Here is a 25,811-nt window from a genome sequence, read left to right as displayed (position 1 = left end):
ATTAACTTCATCCAACTTCAAAAACTCTGACCAGCATTGTTGTTTCACCAAGTTTCCCCACGGCATGCTGCTGCCACCAGCACATTGGAGATGGTTTGTTAATGGTAATGTGCATATTTGCTTTTTGGATGAAGGACCGTACTGTGCTCTGTGAAATGCTCATAGACTGTGTAATTTTTTTTTTGTAGGTTTACTCACAAGTTCCCACCAGACTTTTGATGCTTGTATTCATGAAAAACATTTGACAACCATTTAGCATTTTTTCTTCTTCCACTTCAAAATTATGTTTTTAGTCGCACAAAAAAAATAATTACAAGGGAAGTTTGTTTGCAATGTGACAAAATGTGAAAAAAAAGAAACATTTTATTTTTACCTTAGAAAGACACCTTATTTTCTTCCTACTAGCTCAGAAAACCTACTTCAGATTGTTGACAAGGAAAAGAAAAACAATAGGCGCAGTAGCAGCAGAGGTTCCATCTTGTCTTGGATACAAGCAGACATGTGTGGCATGTCATCATCAAAAATGTCACCGCGTATACAGTTACCAGCTGCTGGTGCTTTTCACAACACGCACACACCTACGATCGTACATCCTCCCATGAACTCACCCACACCAGTCACACACACACACACAATGTCAGGACCCACACTAAAAAACGTGCTGCAAACATAGTGCAGTTGTGCACGCATGTAGCAGTGAAATATTGGCGCCATTGCAGCCCTTCGGGCATGCAGTTATCGGGGATACAGAAGTGATGTGAAATCAATCAGCTCAAGTGGAGTGGCTTGGTCAGATGTGGAGAGTCTTGTCCTTTGCACATGCATGCCTGAATGCGTTGAATGCGTGCAGTTCACTGCTCAGTCAGTGAATCAAACATACATTTTCTGTCCGATGATGTGTTTATGCAAGACAGAGCAGAAATATCCTCTTATCTAGTCCACCTTTTTCCATGTGTTAAATCCCAAGTTTTTTCCCTTACATTCTGCCTTTTGGTATCTATATTGCTGCACAGTTTTGGAGCAGCAATGCAGTGCTAAAGCCAACAGATCTGTTACATCTCTATATCAACCTCATATCTAATTCATGCACCTTATTGTAGCTGTGCAGCCGTGTTTATGCTCTCAAAAGGCATGCTGGCAAAAGCTGGGCCCCGTACAAAAATGAACAGAGCAAAGTAATGTACTGTAGCTGGAGGCTCGGGTGGATTTAAGTGTCCATAAACATTAATATCCCACATTATCCCACAGGGACGTTTTCCTTTGTAATGATTTTATAAGTCAGATTGTACAACCTGTTTTTATATTTTCATGCGGTGTTCTCTATGGCTTCTTCTCCTTGGAGAGAAAGTGGGAACAGAAAGTGTGGGGCTCCTTTCACATTTCTCAAAGCTCTCGCAGGAAACAGCTTACACCACGCATAACCGTGCCTGCTTAAATGCCTGGACTGTCAGCATAACACGGATTCACATTAATCTGTCAGCGAGTGTGTGTGGCTGATACAAATGCATTTGTGCACTTATTCGCTCCCATGCATAGAGAGTAATTCACAGCGGTGCGCCTGCTTCTGGTTTGTAGACAGAAAAATTAGCAGCACGGCAAGCTGATGTTAGGGTTTTTGTTATTTTCATGCGCTTCTTTTATCAATGTAAAGTAAGCACAACCTCACCAGATGGTCAGAGTGTGCATAATTGTGCATTTGTGTATCCTGTGCATGAGAATATTTCCTTGTGATTTACCTGAAAGTGTGAGAGGGAATAGAATTGAGCATCTGTCTGACAGAGGGTGTGATAGCTTGTGGTGTTCTGAGCTTTGATGCGCGCATGGAAGCATAACGTGTGTATATCAGAGTTTAGTAGTGCGACAGTGGATGTTTGTGCATGTAGGATGAAGCTGAGGGAACTATCTGTGTCTTTTAGATGTCAACTGAGGACTTTACAGCTTCTGGTTCAGGAAAACCTGAATGACTAAGGAGTTAGCAGTTCCTGACCAAACACTCAGCATCTGTCATTTTATTCAGGTGGGATATTAGCACTGCTATACAGATGCAGCTGTAGCTGACAGCTCTCTGTATAGTTCCAACTTATAACCATCTATATGCCCAGAAATGATAATAGTACTTATAAATATGAGAATTTTCTCTCAGCGGCTTTACACATCATCCAATAGAAACATTAAAAAAAGCTTAGCTTAGTTCCGTCATAAAATTGCTCTGTACCATATAAGCCAGCCTGCTAACCCAATTTAATAAGTACCGAAAGACTAATTAATGATTGTGAAACATATTAAAATTAAGATGAAAATGAATAATTTGTCTTTGGCACCCCATGGATTTCAGGAACTAAATAATAATATTAACATAACCAGGTCTCTGTCTGCATGCATTTTGCACTTACTACAGGTATGAATTCAGGAGTTTTAACTGGCAAACATTAAGGAAATTATGAGTAACCAGTCACTGAAGTACAGAAACATTTATAACATTCTTTGTACCACAGGCAGGTAGAGATACGGTAACGGTGGCATGATAGATGGGACACTAATTTCTTAATATCTGGTCATGGGAGGTGATTGCTGCTATGACTGGAACACAGGATGTTACAACATGGTCGATCACATACTTACATGTAAGACCATGTGCTCTTTACCTGTTGGTGTTTTGACAAATATGAAAAAGGACAACAGATCCCGGGACAACGGGGATATTTAAATATTTTCTAAAAAAAAAAAAAAAAAAAAAACGTTCTGGGTAATTAGAAAGGCAATGTTAGTTTTTATGACTGATGCGCTAGGCTGGATAAAACAAAGTTGGCATGCAAGGGTGTTAACATGTACAGTTATTACCATTTAATGAAATAACAGCAATGATGAATAGCAAAAATATAAAAGAAAATCAAAGTGCTCGGCACTAATGTGATGTAATGCCCAGTTTGTTTGTTAGTGGGCTGTGGTGGACAGGTTTCTCCCAGTCCACTTGTCTCAGTCATGCTTTTGAAATGTGGGGGGAACAGAAAACTTTCCTACTGCAAGGCAACAGTGCTACCAACACTGATCCATCAACAAATCCATCATAACTTATTTTATCCTTCCATTGAAGCATAACCAGTTTATAGTTAGCATTTCTAAATTATGTTTGAAACAAAATGACTTCTTTAAAACCTTCCTGAATATGAAAACCCGAAAAACTCAGATGTGTGGTTTTTGTGCTAATTTTCTTAAACCTTTTTTTTAGTTGAAAATGTGCATTTTTACATTTCAAGCTCAGAAACATTAAGCATAGTGATTAATCAGAGTGCTAGACAATAATTAATCATATAAAAAAAAATTATTGATTGTAATTCAAAAATAAATATACAGTTGTGCTTTATGCTTATTTTTTGCATCAGCACATTGTTTTCAGTTTTGTATCCATTCTACATAATTTATTGAATATGGCACTTTCAAGTTGAAACAAATCTGAAAAAAATGAACCTTTTTATGAAAGTTTGTTCACACAGGCAATTTAATTCTACCACTTTGCCCAGACTGCAGAATATGTCTTCTGCATGCCTTAAATCATGGCACCGTACATAAGCTGTCAGTGATCTACACGATCTTTGCTGCAAGCCCTGCTGCTTCACTACTCAACTGAATCCTGTGCCTTCACATGCTCTCATTACTCCTTTTTACATAGAAAGTGTGAAGCACCCTCTTCACCAAGCATCCGTGGTGGAGTGCTTCAGTGTGTCCGGTGTTAGCTGATCAAGTATTCCATAAGCACTGGCTAAATAATGAACATAAAGAAATATAATATTTTAAAAATCAAAACATTTGGACCACTTACACTTACTAATGAAGTTGCATATCACAGTGGTTTAACAGGTTGATGACGGTATTTATTTTTATAGAATTTCTCTCTAGGCTTAAAGCTCCTTCAGTTTGTTTTCTCTAAAGAAAAACATCAAATTAATTTTTCCAAGACGTTTTTGGCAATTACAAGCTTTGTGGTTCTGGGAAACTAACAATGGAAAATCAGGAGGCTTGAGTTTGACCAAAATGTGAAAGAAAGTGTTTATGTAAAGAAACACATTGGACAAGCTACCTTTCAGTGAACTTTTGCAGGTTGTTGTAGGAGGTTATCATTTAAAAGTAAATAACAGACTGCATGTGGTAGAAAATTAGATTACATTGCTTATTTGTAGAGTATAAAGAAAGGAAGACATTTTTTTTAAAAAATTTAACAAATAAAAATACAAAATGGCTGTTAAAGTGACTATTTTAATACAACAAAATAATATTCAGTGGGTCCAATTGCCTTCATATGTCAGCTAATTTATCCAACATGCTGTAAATTCAGCCTTCAAAAGATTTGTTAGCAAACACAGGGAACAAACAGCATCAAGACCAACAAATATAAGACAGGCCAAAAATAAAGTTGAGAAGAAGCTTGAAGCAGTGCAAAGTCTTAAAAATACCCAGCACTTCAAATGATCTCAAAGCAAAAGCAAGGTTCAATCCATGATCTGAAAATGTTGTGAATATGGCACAATTGATAGACCTGGCAAGGTTAGCATTGATCAGAGAAAAAGCCAAGAGGCCAACAGTTACTATGGAGGAGCTGCATTGATCTACACTTAAGGTGGTTGACTCTCTCACCAGGACAACTATTACTCATTCACTTTAAAAATTTAGGCTTTTTGGAAGAGTGGTAGATTGAAAGAAAAGCTAAAAAAGTCAAAGTTACTGTTTATCAGAGGGCATTTAAAGTAAACAGGAAATGTTTGTCTCTGATGAGATTAGTGTTCATCTTTCCGCCTTCATGCAAAACACAGAGATTGGCATGTATCAAAACTTGCACATCAATCTAAAAAACACCACCTCCACTGTGAAACCGTGTTGGGAGTATCTTTGTGTGGAAATGTTTTTCTGTAGGTGGATGGGAAAGTTGCTCAGAGATTATGGAGAGGGGGATAGAGAACACTGCAAGAGCGAGGAAGGATGCAAAAAAAAAAAACTTTAGATGACGAGAGGTTCACCTTCCAGTTAACTAGCAAACAGAGATGAAAATCCCTTAGATGAAGAGATCCTCAAGAAAAACTTTTTCCCCTCATCATAAATTCTGAATGCTTATAATCACAGCTTTACAAATGTCTGATTTAAAGGTTTACACAAATATAAAGATGTGAATAAGTGTTGGGATGTTGTTCTGGTGTGCTACTGGCGTGTGAGTGACAGTTCTGTTTATTTCCTGGTCCCAGGCTGGCAAACTAGACTTGGCCCTCTGGCGGACTCATCTGTATGCTGTCATCCCAGTTAAGCAGCAAGAGAGTATGAGATCATTTAGAAAACTAGCTGATCTGACAAGCAGCCAGGCGCAGCTCGCGGTAAACAATCTGAGTGTGTCTATCTTATGGTGACCCAGAGTGTGTCGCGGGGTTGTGTGTGTATTCAAACAATTATGCTCACCTTTTGTCTGTCTGTACCACTATATGCTTCTTACCCACTACGATGCTGAATGGCTTTTTGTTCATTTACATGTGATAATTTCACCCAGCTGGAAGATACATGCCTTAATTGTGCTGAAAGTATCCTCCAGTCCTCTTTGTCTTTTCCTTCTTAGCACAAAATGTGGTCGGTTGTCTTTGCTTTATAGTCAGTGTAATGCATATCTTTATAGCTACATTGTCGATAATCTAATACATTAAGAATGAGGAGAAAATAAATTAGAATAATTAATGCATAATTTTTGAGAGGGTAATTCTTTAAGGAGCCTTGTATGATATATCAAATGGAAAGAGCTGTAAACCCCAAGTCAGAGTCAGCAACCAAAATAAACATTTTCTTATCAAATCCATCTAGTGCAGCTCTAATTTTTGTGGGTAAGAAATGCAAATCTGTAAATTACTGCATGGATGTTGGATAATTGACTTTCAATCTTTAAATGAAGTCATTTAAGTGACCTTAAAAAATTGGTCTCTCCAAATTGTGTGCGCCTGATTGATTGTCCTGTATGTCTCTGTGTTCAATGGACACCCCATCAGGGAGTACCTTGCCTCTCACCAAGTAACCACAGAAGATAGGAACCAAGAAACCCAAGTTCTTGCAAGCATAAGCAAAAACAGAATATGGATGGATAACTTGGACAAACAAAAATAATGCAGTCATGATACCTTTGATGGTACACTCACCTTGGCATGACTGATAATTTTACATCCCTGCCTCAAAGCAAATAAACACTAGACTTTGATAGGGCGCTGTTTGCAGTAAAAACTCTGAGCTTGATTATTAGACTAAGTTAAAGCTGTTCCTGTAATAAACCATGTTTATACAACCCTGTGTAAGAACTGGTGGTGCTGTGCAGGTGTGATTGTGTGTAATCACAGTTTCCTCTGTTTTCTTGTAATTAAGTCAGCACCCATGCTTCCTCTAAGCGCCATGTGCGCTACAGAAACTCCCATGATTTAATTACGGCACAAAAACACACACATACACGCAGAGAACATCAGCAAACTGTCCGTGTCTCATTCTCCTGCGGATTCCCGTAGGGTTCGTCACCCGTAGGCCTTTGCCAGCCCCCAAAATACACTGCCCTGGTGAGGGTACAGGGAAGCAATGACCATGGTAAGCTGCTGACCCCCATGTATGGGGGCCACCTGACCCCTTCTGTTGGACATTATTACCACCGGGTTGTAAGCTACAGCCCAGTAGGCGGAACTATTGTGTTCATCATCACTGATACAGATCAATCCCGACAAGGGGAAAGGGCAAACAGCCTCTGCCAGGTTGAAGTCACGACTGCTGGACTGATAAGTCCAAAGTGACTGCTGGTATTTGTTGCTGGGGGGATAAATTCAGCTCCAAATCACTGAGACTGAGCCGTGAAAGGCAGGGGAAGCTGCTGCTGTGTCACTGCCTCTGAGCAGTGGATGGGGAGTCTGGAGATACGGGGAGTCCTTTTCACCCTGACCTCCTCCCTCCACTGTTGTTGTTACTGCTTTTCCCCTATCTCTGCTTACCTCACCTTCTTTTCTCTCTTTGTCCCATTCATCTTTTCCAGCAGTGTTTAAACACCAACAGGCAGTAATCCAAGGACACACACAAATACTCATGAGTGATATACTCTCACGTGTACTTCTTTGTTTTCGGCGTGGGGGCTTAAACACAAAAGACATTTTTTAATCTTTCCCTTCTTCCCCTATACAGCCCAAGCGAGCATGTGGATAATCATGAGAATGTTTATACATGCAAACTCTCAATAGGAATGGAATTGTGTTTGTCTACATAAAAATGTGTTGGATTTTTTTCTTTTCCTCGTTTTCTGTGCTGGCTTGTCTCTCAACTCAGCACGGGACTAATAGGCATTCTGCAAGCCACTGTACTCTGCAATTAGGCAAAAAAAAAAAAAGATAAACAAAGATGAAGCAGTTCACGCTTTGCCCATCACAAAGCCCACCAACAAAGTCAAATGCAATTATCATCACAGCAATGTATGTCAGCAGGTAGCGGCCTGCCAATCTGCCAAACAGATTGAAACACAACAAACAAAAGCAGAAAGACTTATTAAAAGCCCACATAGGTTGTTTATGTAGGTGTTGTTGCTGGAACCAGAGCTAAGGTAGTTGTTGGTGCTTCATCTTAGTCCACCGGGGGCTAGTGCCCATAATTTTATGTTGGTGCCAGAACCAGGCACTGTAACTGAAAGGCTCTATCATCTATTCAGAGCTGGTTGCAAAGTCCAAAGAGATGGCTCGAGGAATAAAAGAAAAGATCATGAATTGTTTGCTTTTTTCGCCTTTGACTTTCTATCTCACCTTCATCTCTCACAGCTCAGAATTTTCTCATTTCAGGCTACTTCTGCCTTGAAAATGTTTACACTTAATGAAACCCAGCCAGCCCGCTCCCTGAAGCCTGGTGCCTTTGAGCATTATTCTTAGCCTCAGCAGATCAATATCAACTATGTTCCCTGTCCGTCTGTTCGCAATCATTAAAACTTTGTAGTAATGAATTTTTTTTCTGCCTCAAAACCTCTACGGAGTTGTGCAAATGTCTGAGTCTTCCAGTAGGCTTTTCTCTTGACTGCCATATATCTTTTAAATCTCTCACCAATAATTGAAGCGTGACGGTAATGAAATGCTCACATTCCCAATCACAGCAGTCACTCAGAGTGATGTAACTTGCTGGAAATCCAAAGAAGCGGCTGAAAACTTACTTGGAGCCTCGAGTTGCATCACTGCAAAAGGCAGGCAGACCACATATTGTGTTGGTCAAGCAAGAGCTCATCTGCCACAGTGTTTACATCAGAACTGGTCAAGAGGAGTTAAGAGGGTGAATCAGAGGCTGACCGACGCTTTGCATCACCGAGCTCTGCGAGTTTTACAATTTCTCTGTCAAAAGCCGTGAAGTGCTACAAGCTGACACTTCTGCACAGGGATACATGTGGGTCTGCTCTGTGTTTTTAGCATACCCACAGCAATTCCACTTGTGAAAAATCAGGAGTCTGCATTTATGAACTGCACAAAATCTAAATAAAGCAACAGGCAACATGATGGCACTTTAAAATTCGACCATACTATATTAGCACAATCTGTACTTTCCTAATGTAGGACCAAGTGAATTAAACCACAATCATTCTGACTAATACTTCTTTATTATGTGTTATTGAATTTAAATGGAATCCTTTAAATTTCTTATTCCATAATTACCAAATTCTCATGTTTGATATGATCCTGGTAAGAAATTACTTTATTTCTTATCTAACCAGAGAATATGCAAACCACCACACTATTACCCCCTTTTGACTTTGTACTATGTGGAATAGTGTGGTTCAACAGGGCTGATAGTATGAATATGCTACAGCATATGAAATACATTTACTGAAGGTTCAGTTAGGGTGGCTTTATTGCATAAATCTGTGTTTTTCAACTCTGGTTATCAAGGCACAGTCCTGCAAGTTTTAGTTTCCCTATAAGCAATTGATGGCTGATAAAAAGACTTTTTCTGATTTACAATCACCTGAATCGGGCTAAAGCAAGGAATGATCTAAGACATCTGTTGCACTGGGCCAGGAGGACCAGGGATAGGAGACACTGCTACAGAGAAAAATAATGCTGTTCAGTTGCCACCTGTAAACCTTTGGATATTTCCTGAGGTGATATTGCAGGAGCTACACAGCCAAGTGCATAAATCTCAGAGTTAACATGAAAGCAAGCAAGGTGAAGCAACATACTTTAGGAGAAACTCAATATAGAAGAGTTAAGTTATCAATTGATGACAAGGAAACTAAAAGGATAAAGTGGGTGATTGAATTTAACACACTCTGGACAACCAACCCACTGGCTCTAGAATATATTATTTGCCTTTTGCAGCTGCTGGAGTCACAGCAGAGTCACAAAGTGCTGCTTGAGCTGGATAAAAAAAATAAAATAAAATATAACATTTCACCTGTAAGAGTTGTTGCCTATGGTACTTCTGGCATTACCATGAACATTTTGTCCAGACATTTTCCCAGTAGCCCTGCTTCAACTCATGGTACAATAAAGGATTTCCTTACTGATCAAATTCATGAGGTAATACATATCCAGCAGTTTTGTGGTCTCTTATTAAAGAGCATAAAAGAAAGAAGTCAATGAGATGCTGATAAAGTGTTTAGAAACACACAAAAGGTGACCTTGAAGATACTCATGCCTGTATGGTGGCAGATATTTCTCTTATCTCACTGTGCTCTTGAGATTGTCCAAATGCAATGTTTGAATATAAAGCAGATATGATTAAAAGAACTAAAATATTTTGTAAAATGTATTGCTTTTTAAAACGAATGAGGTTTCTGTGAAAAATAAAGCACAGTAAACTGAATTTTATTATGTGATTTCTGTGCTAAGAATATTTAATTGCATTGGACAAGTTGATGGAAAACCAATCCAATTGGTCTTTGTATGATAGTTTGGGCCAAACATATATGGACCAACACCCCAATTCCTTACTACTACAACATTGGGTGATTTCTGTGAGTTGTGAAAGCTGGATCAGAATGATGAAGAGAATGGAGTGAGTCATAGTGATGAAGAACAGATGGCGGAGAGAGCCAGAGAGATGAACACAGTGATGAATCTTTGACCAGCCAACCCACATGATGCAGAAATTGTGCCTATTCAGACTAATCAACCCTGGATCCACTTGGTTAAAATTAGTGCTGTTATTTTTATTTACAATATTCTTTAATTTAATTCAATATAGCTTTAAAAATTGCTAATTTTTCAGCTACGAATTGCAAAGAAAGGTACTGCTAAACCTCCTGCACCTGTGCTGCGGTAAAATCAGCCGGTGCCTCCTTGGAGAGACAATCTTTAGGCCAATTTGAACAAATGTTATGCAGAGACTCTCTGCCCATTGAACTGAGGAGCAGAACGTTGAGAAACCACAGGTCAAGGGACCTTGTCTGGTTCACTGAGAGAAGACACAATGAGACCCAAGGCTGAGAGTAAAGTGTCTTGTTAAATGATCTCAGACACTTTCATGGCATCATAACCTGTCAGACCTTCAAGGTTTTTCTCTGATGAACTGTTAATTTCTTTTCCAAACTTTTCTTAAAGTTAAATCAGGTTTTCAAAAAACAAAAAAACAAAAGCAAAACAGAAACCAAGATGCAAAAAGTAAATTGGAAAGATAGTAAAGAAATTCACACTGTGGTTTGTGGTGTACAAGATTTTCTTTTTAAAGAATTGGGGGTAAATGTCCTGTTTAGGGTGGATTCTTGTCCATGGCCACTTGAAAAACGGAACTAGACAACTGGAACTGGACAATTCTGTATAATCTTGTTCTCAAGATTTTTGTTTAACTTCTTCTAAACTACAGACAATGAACTAATTCCACTTTTAACTCAAGTTTTGACCCTCCCAATTAGGGAAGCAGTGTCTATTCCGATCATGTAGCTTTTAAGGTTGCTGGGTCTGTTATGTAAATTTCTCTGTACAAATAGTCAACCCATCCTTAATTCCACACACGTACATTCTTCATGATTATTGCGCAACCAGAGCACAGCCTTGTTTTACTTCTCTCCTTCAAACTGTGTGGACAGCAGTGGTTTCCACACAATCAATGTGTGTTTTCTTTGCAGCTCCATCTCTTTCAAATTAGGATATTTCCTTGTGTTTTCCTGAAGGAATTCACCGAAAGGTCAAGTTGACTGTTCTCCCATTAAGGTCTCGGTGCACTCATAAAGACCGTGGTCACTGTCGGGATTAATCTGGACCTGGTATTTACATGTGACAAAAACACGCCAGCGACTGATGACATGAGGGATTTTGGGAACTGTGAGATGTTGGCCTGCGCGTTCCTTATTCAACCCACTCCGACAGACTACTGGAGTAATCACCTCATGCTTCATCTGAGCTTTCCAATGGGATAAATGATCTCTATAAAACACAGGGAAACAAATTAACCACCGGTGTCAAGATTTTAATGGCTCCAATTAGTCAACTCTTTGGGGAATACGAATTATTGAGAATGATTGCATGCCACTTCCAATCAGCAAATTCCACCCACTTTGTGGCAAATAAAACTAATATATAGAACAGTTTCTACACATGTCTTACAGGCCTAACATTTCTGTAACTGGCTTTGATTAAGTGAAGTGAACTCAGTCTGAGAGCGGTGTGTTCAATCAGGCAGACTTTGCGAATTCTCAGCTTTTCTGTCTTCGTACTGAAAAATAATCGCAAACACATATTTTTTCTCTTATATGCAATCATTGGCTGAGTATCCTACAAAAAGCAAACCGAAAGGGAACCCAATATTTCATCCTTAAAACTTTGTATTACTTCTGCTATTGGAATGCCTTCTAAAAGATATGAGAGTTGGGATCTGAAAGAAAATCTGTCATGAGCTCCAGAATGATTTAAGTAATTTAATTTTTGATAGTCATTCACTGGGAATATTGTTTGTTGGTAACAAATAATACATACATTTAACGATAAACAGAAGTTGATTAGATTTTTCAGGGTTGGAGAACAGTATTTATGTATACCAATGTCTTAAAAACCCATGGTTTCAAAATGGCATATTTTTCCTGTTGTCTAAAGTCCTTTTATGTGATGCCAGAAAAAGTGCTTGAAAGACCGGAATAGGGAAGCAATGTAGGACCTGTTGCTGCATACTGCTGGTCAACTGAATGGAATAGACTGGTGCACTTATTTTTTTACCTACAAGAAAGACAAAGTTGGTTGTTTGAACTTATTTCGCATTTTGCCAAAAGCAGCCATGGTGTGGAAACTAAAAGGGAACACAAATCACCAGTGACAAGTCGATTGCCACCTTAATTACATAGAATTTTGAACTCAAGCCAAGGATAGTCTTATCAGAATTTCTGTTTAATCAGCTCTGATGTGTTTGAATAAAACAGGTTTGAAAAGATTTACCAGGAAACATACTTTTGAGTATCGGCTACATACTAGATGCAGCAGATGTGGGTTGCTTAAATAATTGGGGTGGTGCAGTTTTTTGCTTTAAAACGCACTTCCGCCAGTTTGCATTTCCCTTAAAGGAGTACCACATATCCTTGTCAAAGGAATGCTGTTTTAAGCCAACTGTGTGAAAGATAATGACATATCGCTTAAAAAGCAAATTTAGGATAGCCTCTGTAATTTTTCAGCTAAACTTGGTTAATGCAGGATATCAAAAATGGTACACGAGACAGAGTCTTGCAATGCTCAGAGCCCTTCCTCCTCCTGCATATCTAACAGTGACCTCTCACATGTCAGACAAACTGAAACAGTAGGCACAATCTAATTGAAGTGAATATACAAAAAAATACTCAGCATAATGAAAACCAAGAAAACACTCTAAACAACGAAACATGTCCAATAGTTGTTCATATTAAAGTCTGAATAATCACTGCAATAACTAGTCACTGACCGTGCATCTGGTGGTTCATAAATAGAGAAAAAAATGCAAAAGGAATTATAAACTCCGATTAATAGAAAAAAAACAAAGGCATTACCAAATAAGCAGCAGGAATTTAGGTGAGACGCATGCAAGAATTAAGAGTGATGATTAAGCAATTATAAGACAAAGACCAAATGATCGCTATATTGGTTACACAATCTATCTTTCTGGCCTGTGACGCTGTGTCATTTCTTAATTTCACCAGTTTAGACACGCTGTACTTATTGAGCAAATCAAAAGCAGATGGAATATATGAAAAATCTATTTTTGCAAAATATGTGAAATAATGTCCCCTATTTACAGAAGATATTGCACATTAAAGAACCCCCAAATAAATGTCTGTTCTCTATAAAGAATCAGCTAACACTGGAGGTATGGAAATAGCTGGGACTGCAGAGAATCTGATTGAGCCTTCCTATTGATTCTCATAAAATATGTCCGCCCACATCAGGTCTTAAGGCTAAACCTCGGCTAAGACTCTCACCTTGTGATCTCCTTGCAAGCAGTTGCTCCTCCATCCTTTCACTTTTACCCCACCTTGGTTTATAGAGCTCAACGCAACATGAAACAGAGGGCAGACGAGGGCCCCATCTCGTCTCAGCAAGGACCCCACAGATCGTTTTGAAGAACAAAGAAGGATCAAAAAGGGTGAAAAGTCTCTCCTGACTGACAGATAGCAAGTGTGCGTAAATATAATAGGCCGAATATGAGTTTTGCGCGTGATAACTTATGCTTGTGTCTTGCAGTGTTGATGTATTTACACATGAGCTAGAGACTTGTCAGGTCTGAGCTGAGCTCTAAAGAAACAAAACAGAAGAAAGAGACTCAAAAGTGAACCACCGGTGCTGGTGAAGGTGGACGGCTGCGCGCGAGTGATAGAATGCTTGTGTCACTCATCGTCTTTCTGCTCACGGCTGCGGTTAATTATTCACCCGGGTTGTGCTGCGGAGATGAACTGAGGGGCTCTGGGATAAAGGCACTGGAGGAGGAAGATGAAATTATAAAATCCTAATGACGGAACTCTGGCTGAATGGTAATTTCTTAAATTGATTTTGAAGAGGTGCCCAGAAAGAACCAGCATGAGACACACGGAGAGGGAGGATTCCCTCTTCGCTCCCTCTGTTGTATTATATTTCTCTTATGCTGGACCTGTTCCAGCCTTCTTAACCTCTGGCCTAACCTCCCTTTTTAACCCGTGCTCGAGCTACACATTTACATGTCTGCACTTTTGTGCCCAGCACTTACACTTAACCTAAACAACCCCCATCTATTTATCCTTTGTTCACACATGTCTACATCAATGTGGCTACCTTATTAACTGAAACACAGTTTTGTTTCTCAATTACATATCAAAATCAGATTTCCACCGACCCACGTCTTCCCTGCGTAAACCGCCTGCTGGTTCTTTAATGATCCATCCGACTCATTTTTTTGTAAATTAGTTATTCAAAAACATCTATATTTGATACTTGATTGTTAACGGAACAAACCCTCTATATTGATTATGATTTAGATATTTCCCCAAAGACCTCAATAATGACAGATGGTAGGTTGATTGCACAGATGCAGCTAAATAATCTAGATTATCAATGAAAAATGAAAACTCCACAAAGTTCATCAGCAGAGGGAAGCAAGAAGTGTCCTAATGCTTACTGGAACTTTGCTGGGTTTGGAAATTATAAAACACAATAGACCAATACCAGTAAAAATCAGGATTCCCCAAATCGTCACTTACATTGGAAACTTTAAAATGGACCTCAAGCAACTTGGATTCTGTGCCTCTTCTTTTAGACTCTGTCCCTTAATTTTCAAAAGTAAGGCAATACAAATATTATCTAGAAAGAGTACTTTGGACCAACAATCTTTATTCTCTTTATCAAATATAAAAAAGTACAAGTTATAATAATACTTTTAAGTTTAAGGACCATGAACTTAATTTTTTTTTTACATTTATTACATAAACCAAGTCAATGACAAATGTACAATTCATACCACAGTGATGTCTGAATGTAGAGGAGATTTTTAATATAACAGATGTGGCTCCCTATCCAGGGTATGCTTCTGTCAAAGAGTGGCACAAATGGTAACAAAAGAAAATTAACTGAGAAAAAGTTAATTTTCTATAGATTTTTGGGATGTCAATTTCTACATTGGATGTCTGAAAATAAAACAAAACAACAAAAGTCATACAAAGACAGGAATGCAAACAAGGTCCTCAGCAAGAATCGAACTAGAATAAAATCTGGTGGAAAACTAACCCTCCCCTACCCTACCTAACCCTAACCCCTTTTCTGGAAGCACTTTGCAATACAGTCAGCTATGTCAACAATGTGAATCCAAACCACAACTTCAGATTTGGTGTAAATTAGCCAACGGATATTGAGCAGTTCAGCTTTAGTAATTCTGTTTTTCCTTTTCTGCTTATTTCTAGACTGACATTGTTGTAGAAAATCTAGTATAGCAGTGGAAAATATTTTTGATTGTCCTATGTGGCCTTTTGTTTTCCAAATATTGCAGTGGATGTTTGCAAGGAATAGCATAGCAAAGAGCTCATTTATGCAATAGCTGATGGCTTCTGTTCATGCATCCTTCTACAAGATACAGTACAATTTCCATTTATATACAGGCAACAGTTACACAGGCCTTATGGTTTTATATGATAATCCCAAGCTCCAGGCAAAATAAGGAACGTCCACAAATAAAATTGTGCCTGTTAAGAGTCAAGCCTTAGGTGCACTGTGATAAAATCCCAAACTCAGCTCATTTATGAGGTTGAATACACTCAAGCATTATTAATGGTAAATGAATCGTGACTTGGTTTAAAACTTCAGTAAATCTGTGCCTGCGCTGCCTGGTCAGTGGATGACATTTCACTCGTTCACACTCTGAATACAATTAAAGTTTGCCCCTGGTACCCTAGTAGCCTTATTGAATTTCATTGCAGCTAATGAGATGGTTTTCTTCCAACATTCATGCAGCCAGATTCAAAACTCTGACAGCACTTAAGCATATTTGAAGTAATTCAGTTAGTAATTCTGAATGGGCTTCAACATTTATCAGTAAATTATGCAAGATGTAATAGTCAAAGATAGTAACACTAATAATACGTTAGCTGACCCAAATGCATGGCTCAAATGCTCATGTGCATTCATGCATAACAAGTTTCTTTAGCTCTGCTTAGCCCCCTATACTCGGTGCATGTTGTGCTTTAATGACCTTTTTGTTTTAAGTAGTGGTGGGTCTCGATTAAAATTTTTAATCGCATTAACTGCAGGGTCTGTAATTAATCAGAATTAATCGCATTTTAATCAAAAGCTATATAACGTCAACATAAAGAGCATGTTCCGTTTAAAAATACGGCTAAATTATTGACTCAACAGAGCTCCACAACAAAGATAGTCATTGTTTTTAATCTGTTATTTAGGTTACTCAACCAACATTGAGGCAAAGTGCTATTTTATCTATTTAGCTTTTAAGTGTTTCAGGAACCTTGATAAATGTGGAGGCTGTTATTAGCGTTTGGGGCGTCTGTGCTTTCTGCACCACGTTTTGCGCTGAGATGGTATTTTAGGCTTGAAAAGCTTTAAGGTTACAGGCTAACTCATTTTTACAAAACTTGAAAACAATAATAGTCTTTCATTTTTTGAAGCATAAAATAATCCCCAGTGGGAGAGTCAAGTGGCCGCATCATCCATCACTGTTTGCAGATGTTGCTAGTGCATCAGACTTATGTTTGGTACAAAGGTTTCGGCTGGATCCTTTATATGTAAAAAAAAGACACAAAAAAAAAAAGATTCATTGCAAGAAAAAAAATTAACATATTAAAATCTATATAAATAATAATTCAAATTAAGTGTTGTCTGATGCTAGTTCTGAGATATTACATCGTGTTTGTCTGTCATATAAAATCCTAATAAAAGTCACTAAACGTTGTGGTTCCAGTGTAACAAAATGAGAAAATGTTCCAGTGGTATGAATACCAAGCACAGTAAAATCACAAAAAGCTCACCATTTTATCTTTTTCAAAATTCTTTCCCGTTTTCTTTAAACTATCTCTCCCACTTTTTCCATTTCTACTCGTCCTGTGTGACACATTGCCATCCTGCCCAGGCCTGTTACGCTATTATGCCTACAGTGGGCAGAGGAGAGCAAAAAGGCACGGTGATTGACGGAGATAAGGCCTCTAATTAAGGCAGTGATTGGGGGGTTCTGGTGGGGGCTTAGCTTTCTGGCAGGCAGAGACAGAAGAAACAGAGACACATCGAGGGCGCCCAACCCCGCAGCAATTAGACACACATCTGCTATCAGCAATCAGCTTGCTGTCCCTGGAATAGAGAGACTTTCTGCAGCAACTTGCCTGTCAATGTCATTCTTTGTCCCTTTTCCCTTCACTTGAACAACCTGTTTGCGAGCCCCCATGATAGATTGACGAGATACTGGTTGGGCTATGAAGTCAGACATGCTGTGAAAAAGGAGGATTCTTGTGCAGTTTCATGGCAGATGCAAAAGGACTACTAAACCACAGCTTAGACTGCTCTCTGCACACCCATGCAGAACTAAGATGCATCTCATGTTAGCTGCTCTAAAGTATGGATAAACAAACTCAAACATATTGCAGCACATAAATGGGATTAATGTGCATGCAAACAAAGAGGAACAAAAAGCCCCGCTTGAATTGCCTTATATACACAAACCTGACATATCATTAGCATGCACAATCCTGTCTCGGTTCCCCTGCGGCAGGCTTTGAATTTACAGTGTGAGAGCACAATCAGCCTGTGGAGGTTTTACAGTCAGGGGGTAAATGTCATCATCTCTGCACCAAGTTTTATGACTCTAATCTGGCTTGCTAATACACACCCCGCACCCACATGCATGTCCAAAAAGGAATAATAGTGCATTATGACACACAAGAGCATACATCATTGGAGTTCTTTGCATCTGGAGTGTGGTGGCATATCGAGTCAATTTATGGGCCGATATGTCTACAGCCTAATTCTAAATATGGGGGAGCCGTCATTTGAATAATCTACGCCAAGAGAGAGGAAGGCTAAGGGATATTTAACATGATGAATAAGCACAAGCCATACAAGTAGTCCTAAATTAAAATCGCTTTGCAACAGGAGAGAGGGATGACACCGGGGATAGAGCAAGTTCATGCTTTTGGAAGAGAAAATACAAAGAATAGACACTCCAGGAGAGAGAACGAGAGGAGGGGCCAGTTACTCACAGTCCTTTACTAAAGAGATTTCTCAACAGAGTTATCCACTGAAAAGGCAAATTAGTTTAGGACCAGGCATAATCCATGTCCGTGAAAGCGGCTACAAGAGTTTTTCCCAGCAGGAAACCTGGTTTTCATTACAACCCTGATCTTAAGTACTATTCTCAAGACTGAGGAGAGAGCGGTTCACCTCAGAAACAAAGGAGCTTGGTTTTAGCAAGTTCTATGAAACATGGCGGTGGGTTCTTAAATCAACTTAAATTAAATGCATTTTTTATTTTGTTATGAAGTAAATAGACCACAACAAAAAGAGGGTATTGTTTTACTGGGAAAATGCCCCTGATTATTTAAAAAAATTATAAAAAATATAAAACAAGTACCATAATATATGCAAGGTTCTAAGAACTTCAGGCCGAAAGCTGTGTAGCAGTGCGGTTATTCTGTTTTTGATTTTGCAGTATTATTTACCTGATGGCAGCAGTCTAAAAACTTCATAGAAAGGAAATGAGGAATCAATGGGGAAAAAAAACTTGTTCCTTCAATGTCACCGCCCTAGACAAAGGGCTGTAACATTTCAGTGACCTTCACAGCTTCTCTCACTATCCTCTCCAGGGCCGTCTTGTTTGCTATATTGAAATTGGAGCAACACGCCAAGATACAGAACCTCAGAACCTCTCACAGTAGATCTATGGACAACTATGATGATGCAAGTAGAGAATGATGTTTCGGTATTTTCAGAAAGAGCTATTTCTGTTATACATGTTTCACAAACCCAGTGGTGGTCTTGGGTAAGGTAAGGTTACCAGAGATCTACAATACTTTAAGGAGTTTGTGGTTATTTACTCTCTACTACATGACTCGCAAGGCTAAAGAGTGTGTGTTTTACTTCTAGAAGGCAATGATCTCCTATGGTGTGTTTTAGTTTGTAAGACATGCCTTTTTAAAGTTCTTTTCAAGCAATTCTGCTGAGATCAATTCCATGGACTTCTTATTGATTACACGAGGGGCAAAAACAATTCCTTAAATGAACTGAATCATTAGATTCTTTGTCAAACCTGTGTGGTGTCCAATGGTTACAAAAGACCAGAATGCAATAAGCTTGATTAAAAGCAAGTATACTCTACAACAAATTGATTAAATGATTGATTGCATAATGTAAACAATAACTTTACATACGAATGCACTACAGATTCTTGAAATAGCATATTTTAAATCATCAATGTTAAAATGAAGGTAAGAATCTGTAACACATGTTATGTGTAGTTAACCACTTTCTTAGTTAGCTAAGAGGTTATCCAATAGAAGACTTGATTATCAAAATTATACCTGTAGACTTAATAACCTGACCTTGAGATAATTCTGCCACTGGTGCGCATGGAGAATGATAAGGTTTTACTGTACATCTTTTGACGATAGAGGGGGGCAGTCAAAGCCCCCGATCATAGGTAGAACGAGCTCTGTGAAATAAGACAGAAATCAGGGCAAACACTGGTGTGGAATCAGAGACCGCAGAGTGGAAAAAAGAAGCGGAATCTCAGCTCAGTCAAGGAGAGAAATGAGAGAACTGGAGCATTTCCCTCTGGTGGATACCTAACGTTTACAACCAGGCCGAGAAACAGAAAACAGACAAAAGACATATTCGTACTGTATTCTTAATGTAACAACTGGTACTAACATAAATTTTTTTTAGGCATCTGTCGTGGTTTAGAGATTTTGTGGGGTTTTGCTTTGACTTGCTCTTCTTTCCATGTGTATCAATTTCCGATTTCATATTTTGGTCTTGTTGGCTGCTTTGAATTCATGTTTTGCACCCTTGTTTTTTTCCTCCCACCTGATCCTAATTTGTGTGTCATAACACCTATTTCTATTTAATCATTAACTTACTGTGTTCTAGGATTTTAGCCACTCCTGCTCTGAATTTTTTGGGGATGCTTTGCTGTAGCAGGACCTGGTAGCGCACCATTAGTGAACCCGCCATGAATCTGACAGTGTTTCAGAGAATGCTTGAGAAACAATGTCAAAAACCCCCAAAAACAAACAAACTAATCAGAAGCTTACCTGGACCCTGACAGATGAAAACGACATAAAACACATAAAATACTCAGTTTACTACATCCTACAGAGGAGGGTGTAATATCTTTTGCTTAAGTTAGAAAACAAATTTGCTTTTATAATTTTTGATTAAACTAAAAACCGAGACTAGCTTTGTTTACCTGTTATTAAATAACTTTCCAGTCCAGAGATAAAAAATAAAAAAAACTAGACATTGATACAATTAAGTGTCGCTATTGACTGTAGTTCACAATTCTTAGCAAAAAAAAAAAGAAAATACATTAAATGAGGAGTCCTAATTGTTTCAAGTGACTGTATATACTTATAGTTTGTAATGAAATAAGCTGCAAATGAAGTGTGAAAATGGCTATTAATAACCCGATTTTTCCACGGTACATGGAATATAATATAAATATAATAATTTTCTGTCTCTTATTTCTAACTCGTGTTCCGCAGAAAGCCAAACATGAGGTGATGAGTAGGCCTATTTTGTAGTTATGTTTCTTGCTTTAGGTCCTCCTAAATTATATTTGCTGAATTTTAAAGATGCGACAATGTACATACTGGTGACAGCAATAACATGAGGTTTCGCAGCATATGTGTATGTGACCTTTACTGAGTGCAATATGCCTTGTAAATCTTGATGGGAATATTTTTCAATTTATTACAAATGTTCAGTTGTAATAAAGTATGTTTACAGGTTCTCCATCAAAGTCTGGAATCACTGTGACCTTTTAAAACATATTCTTAGCACTAAATGAGGAATATATAGACTCTTCTCACTAAAGTTTACACAAATGTAAGATTAGAGAGATGCAATAATGTGTTCTGCATAAAATGTCAACGTTCAGCTTTATTTTATAGTTCTGAGCGTAACACTTTCCAGTCCTGTGCGCTGTGTGCGCACTAACAGAAAGTAAAATTATGGAAAAAAAATATGTATCAAGATTACTTGATAACTGAGCATTAGGATCAGGTCTTCAGGTATTTTTACACATCCATCTCTTGGTTTTACAGAATATTGTGTGAAAAAGAACATTTCCAGTGAGCAGCAGCTCTGTGGACAAAATTGCCTTGTCAATGTCAAAGGTCAGAGGGGAATGTGCAGACTGGTTTGATTCACGTTTGAAAGCACAACATTGTGCACCTTAGAGCAAGAGACCACAACTGGTGCCACTTGTGTATTATAAGAAATGGAAACCAAGGCATGTGTACCAAACTCACCAAAACTGGAAACTAAATGTAAAAAAGTTGCCAAGTCTAAGGTGTGCCTAATGAGGCCAGTGAAGTCATACAATTTGATATATTTTCTTTTTCTTAAATTATTTTTTAACATGGACAGTCACAGATAAGTTGAGTTTTTATGTATAAAAGAAGAATTTTATGCTTCAATCTAATGTTATAGATATGTTTGTTTTGGAAAAAAATGTTTAGAAAGTTTTAGATTATCTTGAAGAAATAATTTCAGTCTTATTTTATCCTTAATGACTCACCTATCGGCATGGTTTGCATTATTTATATATTCTGATATATAAACTATATAAATTTATTGTACTTATGTTAAATGGTTTAAAAATTTTAGAAAGATTCTCTGTTTGAATGTATTTCACTGCATAGGGAAGAAAAACAGACAGTATATCACATTGGTCCTGTAAAAATTGCCTTAAAGTTGAGGCCTCGGCACTGGCAGTTTTAGAGTCTGAAAATGTCTTCCTGTTGCATTCAAACTGAGCATAGCGGCTCTGTGAATGGCTCATTATTACAGCCATGGAGCTCCTGAATGTTCTGCAGCTAGCGGGCTACTCCAGCGTTGCTTTCCTTCAGATTTCACTCTCTCTCTTGTCAAAATGCATTTTATTCCCTCCCTCTTTTCGGTGTTGAGATGATTTAAAGCTTTGCTTGTGAAACACCAAAGAACTAGACTCCCATAGAATCTGTTACACTGAGGCAGATAGGCTGAGTATTTATGAATGGCCTTTAACAGCAGGGAAGAGATGAACTGCTGGATTTTCCCCATCTCTTGTTTCTTCGTCTGCTTGCTCTCCCTCTTCCTTTCCCCCTCCCAGAGTCAGTGTGCTGCTTCCCAATTGTACGTGACATTCAGCCTCAGTGTGAAAATCAGCAGATGGGTAATTTTGTTTGTATGGTTAGGGTGGATGTGTGCATTTCTGCCTGTGTGAGAAGAAGGAGTGTGGGTCAAAGAGAGAGAGCTAGAAGTCACAGAAAAAAAAATTATGACTACTGCACCCTATAATTAGCCAAAACTAAATTGCATGTCAATGTGGAAGGCAGTTAAATAAGGCTCAGCTTCTCTGAGAAGACATAAGAAACCTAAAAAAGAACTACAGTCAATAGTGACACTTAAAAAGCTAAATAAGAACTCCTTGGCCTGAATAATTTGGGACCTACTTTGGAAAGACTAAACCACCACTAACTTTTTGATGAATTGCTAATCCTATTTCTTTTTTTTGTGGCTTTTATTCTGTTAAAGCAAATCCCAAAGCCAAATCAATTCAGAAACATAGAGCACATTTTGAACAAACGACAGCAAACTTTAGTGGCTTTTTTTTTTAAACCATTCTTTCTTCACACACTTCGTTGCCTGTGAAGGTGCAGGCTAGCCTGGAGTGGGTGAGCATGTGTGCTGAATACATCAGCATAGTTCTACAACAGATGGAGGCTGCTTTCATTTGAAAAGGCTGCCAGCAGTTGGCTGATTGATGAAACTAACTTTTCTGCTCCAAACAACCCTCAAGCTTTATGAGACCTTGAGTTTGTAAGAGACGATTTGTTTTTATCTGGGGTTTTTTTTTAAAGTTCATGAATAGTATTTACATTATTAGTTAAAATAGAAAACAAATTACTCAAATATCAAGGCAGGATTTATGAAAGCATTGGTTTTAAGAACCAAAGTTTGTGTGAGCATGTGTGGCCACAATAGGCCGATCACAGTGACTTTGAGAAAGTATTCATACCTCTGAAGGCTTTCAAATCTGATCATGTTACAGGCACAAATGTATTTGAGCTTTTATGTACTGCAACACAAAGTGGTGCATAACTGTAAAAATAAAGGAAAATAATACACCAAATAAACATCTGAAAGTTTATTATTATTAAGATTGTTTTAATCTGACACCCTCTAATTAAAATTCAGTACAAGTCACGAGAAGGGTTTTGTTTTAATTTTAGAAAAGCTCATCACATAGATCTGGAATTAAGTTGTGGATATGAAATAGTTTCACAAATTTTGATAATCTTTTTATTTAAAAAAAACTACAATTCCTGCAAACCTACTCAGGCATGACTGTCCTTCTGAACTGACAGTCATACTTTGGAGGAAATACCATAGTCCTCTTGGCTGATTTTCAAGTGGTATTAATCATGGACTCCAGAAATTATCTTTATGGAAGAGTAATAGAAGAAAGTCTGTTTAAAGTTTGGCACAATTTTTGTAAGATTTACCTTTTTATAGCATAGAATGATGACTAAAGATTCTGCCAGAGCTACAACTAACATTGATTTTGACATTGATGTTGGTTTGTGCTTGTTAAAGATTTGATAAACTGCATTAATCAAAAGATAGGCTTTTAAAAATGGATTCCCTTTTTTTTTTGAAGTATTTTAAGTTTTGGCTTACTTTTTCAATGGCTAAAATGTCCCTGAATGTCTGACATCCAGAGATATGGTTGAGTGGCGTTGCTCTTTCAAAATATTTTACCCTGACCTTTCTCTATCAGAGGCTGCATACACCATGCAGTGCACATAGACAAAAATCAGCAGTAAATTGCCGCTGAAAAAATATGAGATTTTTTTTTTGTCCTTTTGAGTTTACCACGGTCTAAGAAGCATGAGTATTCAGCAGATTAGACCTTTGACTTTGAAAAAAAGGAGAGGTTTCTGCAGTTCTATATGATCATGGGTGATAAGAAGCTACCATATATAAAGAATAAAGTGAGGCCAGAGCAGATACATTGACAAAGTCCTCTAGCTGCACTTACACAAAGTGACGTGAATCATTTTTAGAAATGAATTTATATTTTTAATACTAACAGAAGGAAAAACTTTTTTTTTTCAGAATGTAGTATGAATTTTGTAGTTTATGCAGACTTTTTCCTCCATGCATTCATTCATTCTCTTCCAGCTAAGATCAGGTAGTGGGGGAAATGGTCCAGGAGGGAAACCCATGGCAACATCTCCCGGCTCATTCTCGGGGATTCCAAAGTGTTTCAGGTCAAACATGATGTGTAGTGCCTTCAGAGAGTTCTGGGTCTTCCTCGGGGTCTCCTCCCAGTGGGACATGCCCAGAAGACCTCCGAAATGAGGTGCCCCGGGGGGCATTTTGATCAGATGTCCAAACTACTTCAATTGACTTCCTTTTTGATGCAAAGAGGCAGCGACTCTAGGTTGAGCTCTCCCCCTGTATGACAGGGGAGAGACACCCTTGGGAATTTGGCCTCTAGTATCCAGGTCATTGTTCTTTCAGTCCATATCTCATGACCGATGACCGTAGGTGAGGGTTAGAACATAGACAGTCTATTAAATCAAGAGCTCTTCGGGCTCAGCTCTTTTTTCACAACATATCGGAGTAGTGTCCACATTACTGCAGACAAAGCCCCATCTGCATGACAGAACATCCCCTGTTCTGTCCTAACATCACTTCTGACACAAGACACAAGTGATGTCTTTTGTCATGGCTTGGGGACAGACACTGACCCCCAGCCAGAGGGGGCAGCCCATCTTTTTCCGGTTGAGAACCATAGCCTCAAAATTCACGTCCAGCAAAGATATGTTATACATTATCTAATATACTAATGCTGATAAAAACAACAGCTAAAAAAAATTAGCATTAGCACAACTTCAGTTTTAATGCTTCTCTTAACATTATTTTACTCTGCATCTTCTGCGATCCACATTTTAATTGTCTGCTGTCACATAATTAATATGTCATGTTTTAATTACTTGTCTCAATGATTTGTCTGCATGTTTATTATGTATAAATGACTGTAAAGCACTGTTCGAAAAGCATGACATACCAGAAGTTTATTAGTGTTCCCCATCTGTTTGGGTGACTCAGTAGAGTTGTTTACATCATGCAACCTCATGTTCTTGTCACTCTTTGAAGCCCATTTTTAGATCTCGTTAATTGATGCTGGCATTAAGTACATCTGAATATACTATTATGTTTAAGCACATGTCATTGATGCTTACAGTGCTGCTTAGCAATTCTCATCTTGCATTAAGATTTAAGTGGCACAACAGCCACTTAAATGTACAACAGTACAAATTATTAGATGGATGACTTTCATTATTAGTTGTCACATATTGCCAAAATAATCAATTTTAATTATTCTATAGAGATACTGGAAATAATATTAAAATCTCTGTGTTGTGATTTTTATTAATGTTAGGAACACTACCTTGAATGAGTTTCTTTGGTTGTTATTGAGCATCAGCACTGTCTATAATGTAGAAGTAAGATGTCTGCTGTGTGGCTGTTCCCATAGCTACCTAATACATTGCTGATCTTTGTGGAGGCAATCTGCGATTTTACTATTATTTTTTGCATTTTTTCACTATTTGGCAAATAATTCATGTTTTTAATAAAGTACAGAAAGTCATGAAA

General features: G+C 38.2%; 1 protein-coding gene across 2 annotated transcripts in view; it reads left to right on the top strand.

Annotated features, from left to right (window-relative positions):
• Positions 1–25,811, top strand: part of tmem121ab (transmembrane protein 121Ab) — a 56,602-nt gene that overhangs the window by 6,775 nt on the left and 24,016 nt on the right. Inside the window, exons 2-3 of one of the 2 annotated variants that reach the window (XR_003598355.1) lie at positions 13,465–13,563; positions 13,662–13,932. The exons of the other annotated variant lie outside the window; for it this stretch is intronic. The gene's annotated coding sequence lies outside the window, so the exon portion shown is untranslated. Of the gene's footprint in view, positions 1–13,464; positions 13,564–13,661; positions 13,933–25,811 lie in introns of those variants that run through there. 2 annotated transcript variants of the gene reach the window in all.

Source organism: Xiphophorus couchianus, chromosome 15 (genome assembly GCF_001444195.1).
Source record: "Xiphophorus couchianus chromosome 15, X_couchianus-1.0, whole genome shotgun sequence".
Taxonomy (NCBI): Eukaryota; Metazoa; Chordata; class Actinopteri; order Cyprinodontiformes; family Poeciliidae; genus Xiphophorus; species Xiphophorus couchianus.
This window is presented reverse-complemented; position numbering and strand designations above follow the sequence as displayed.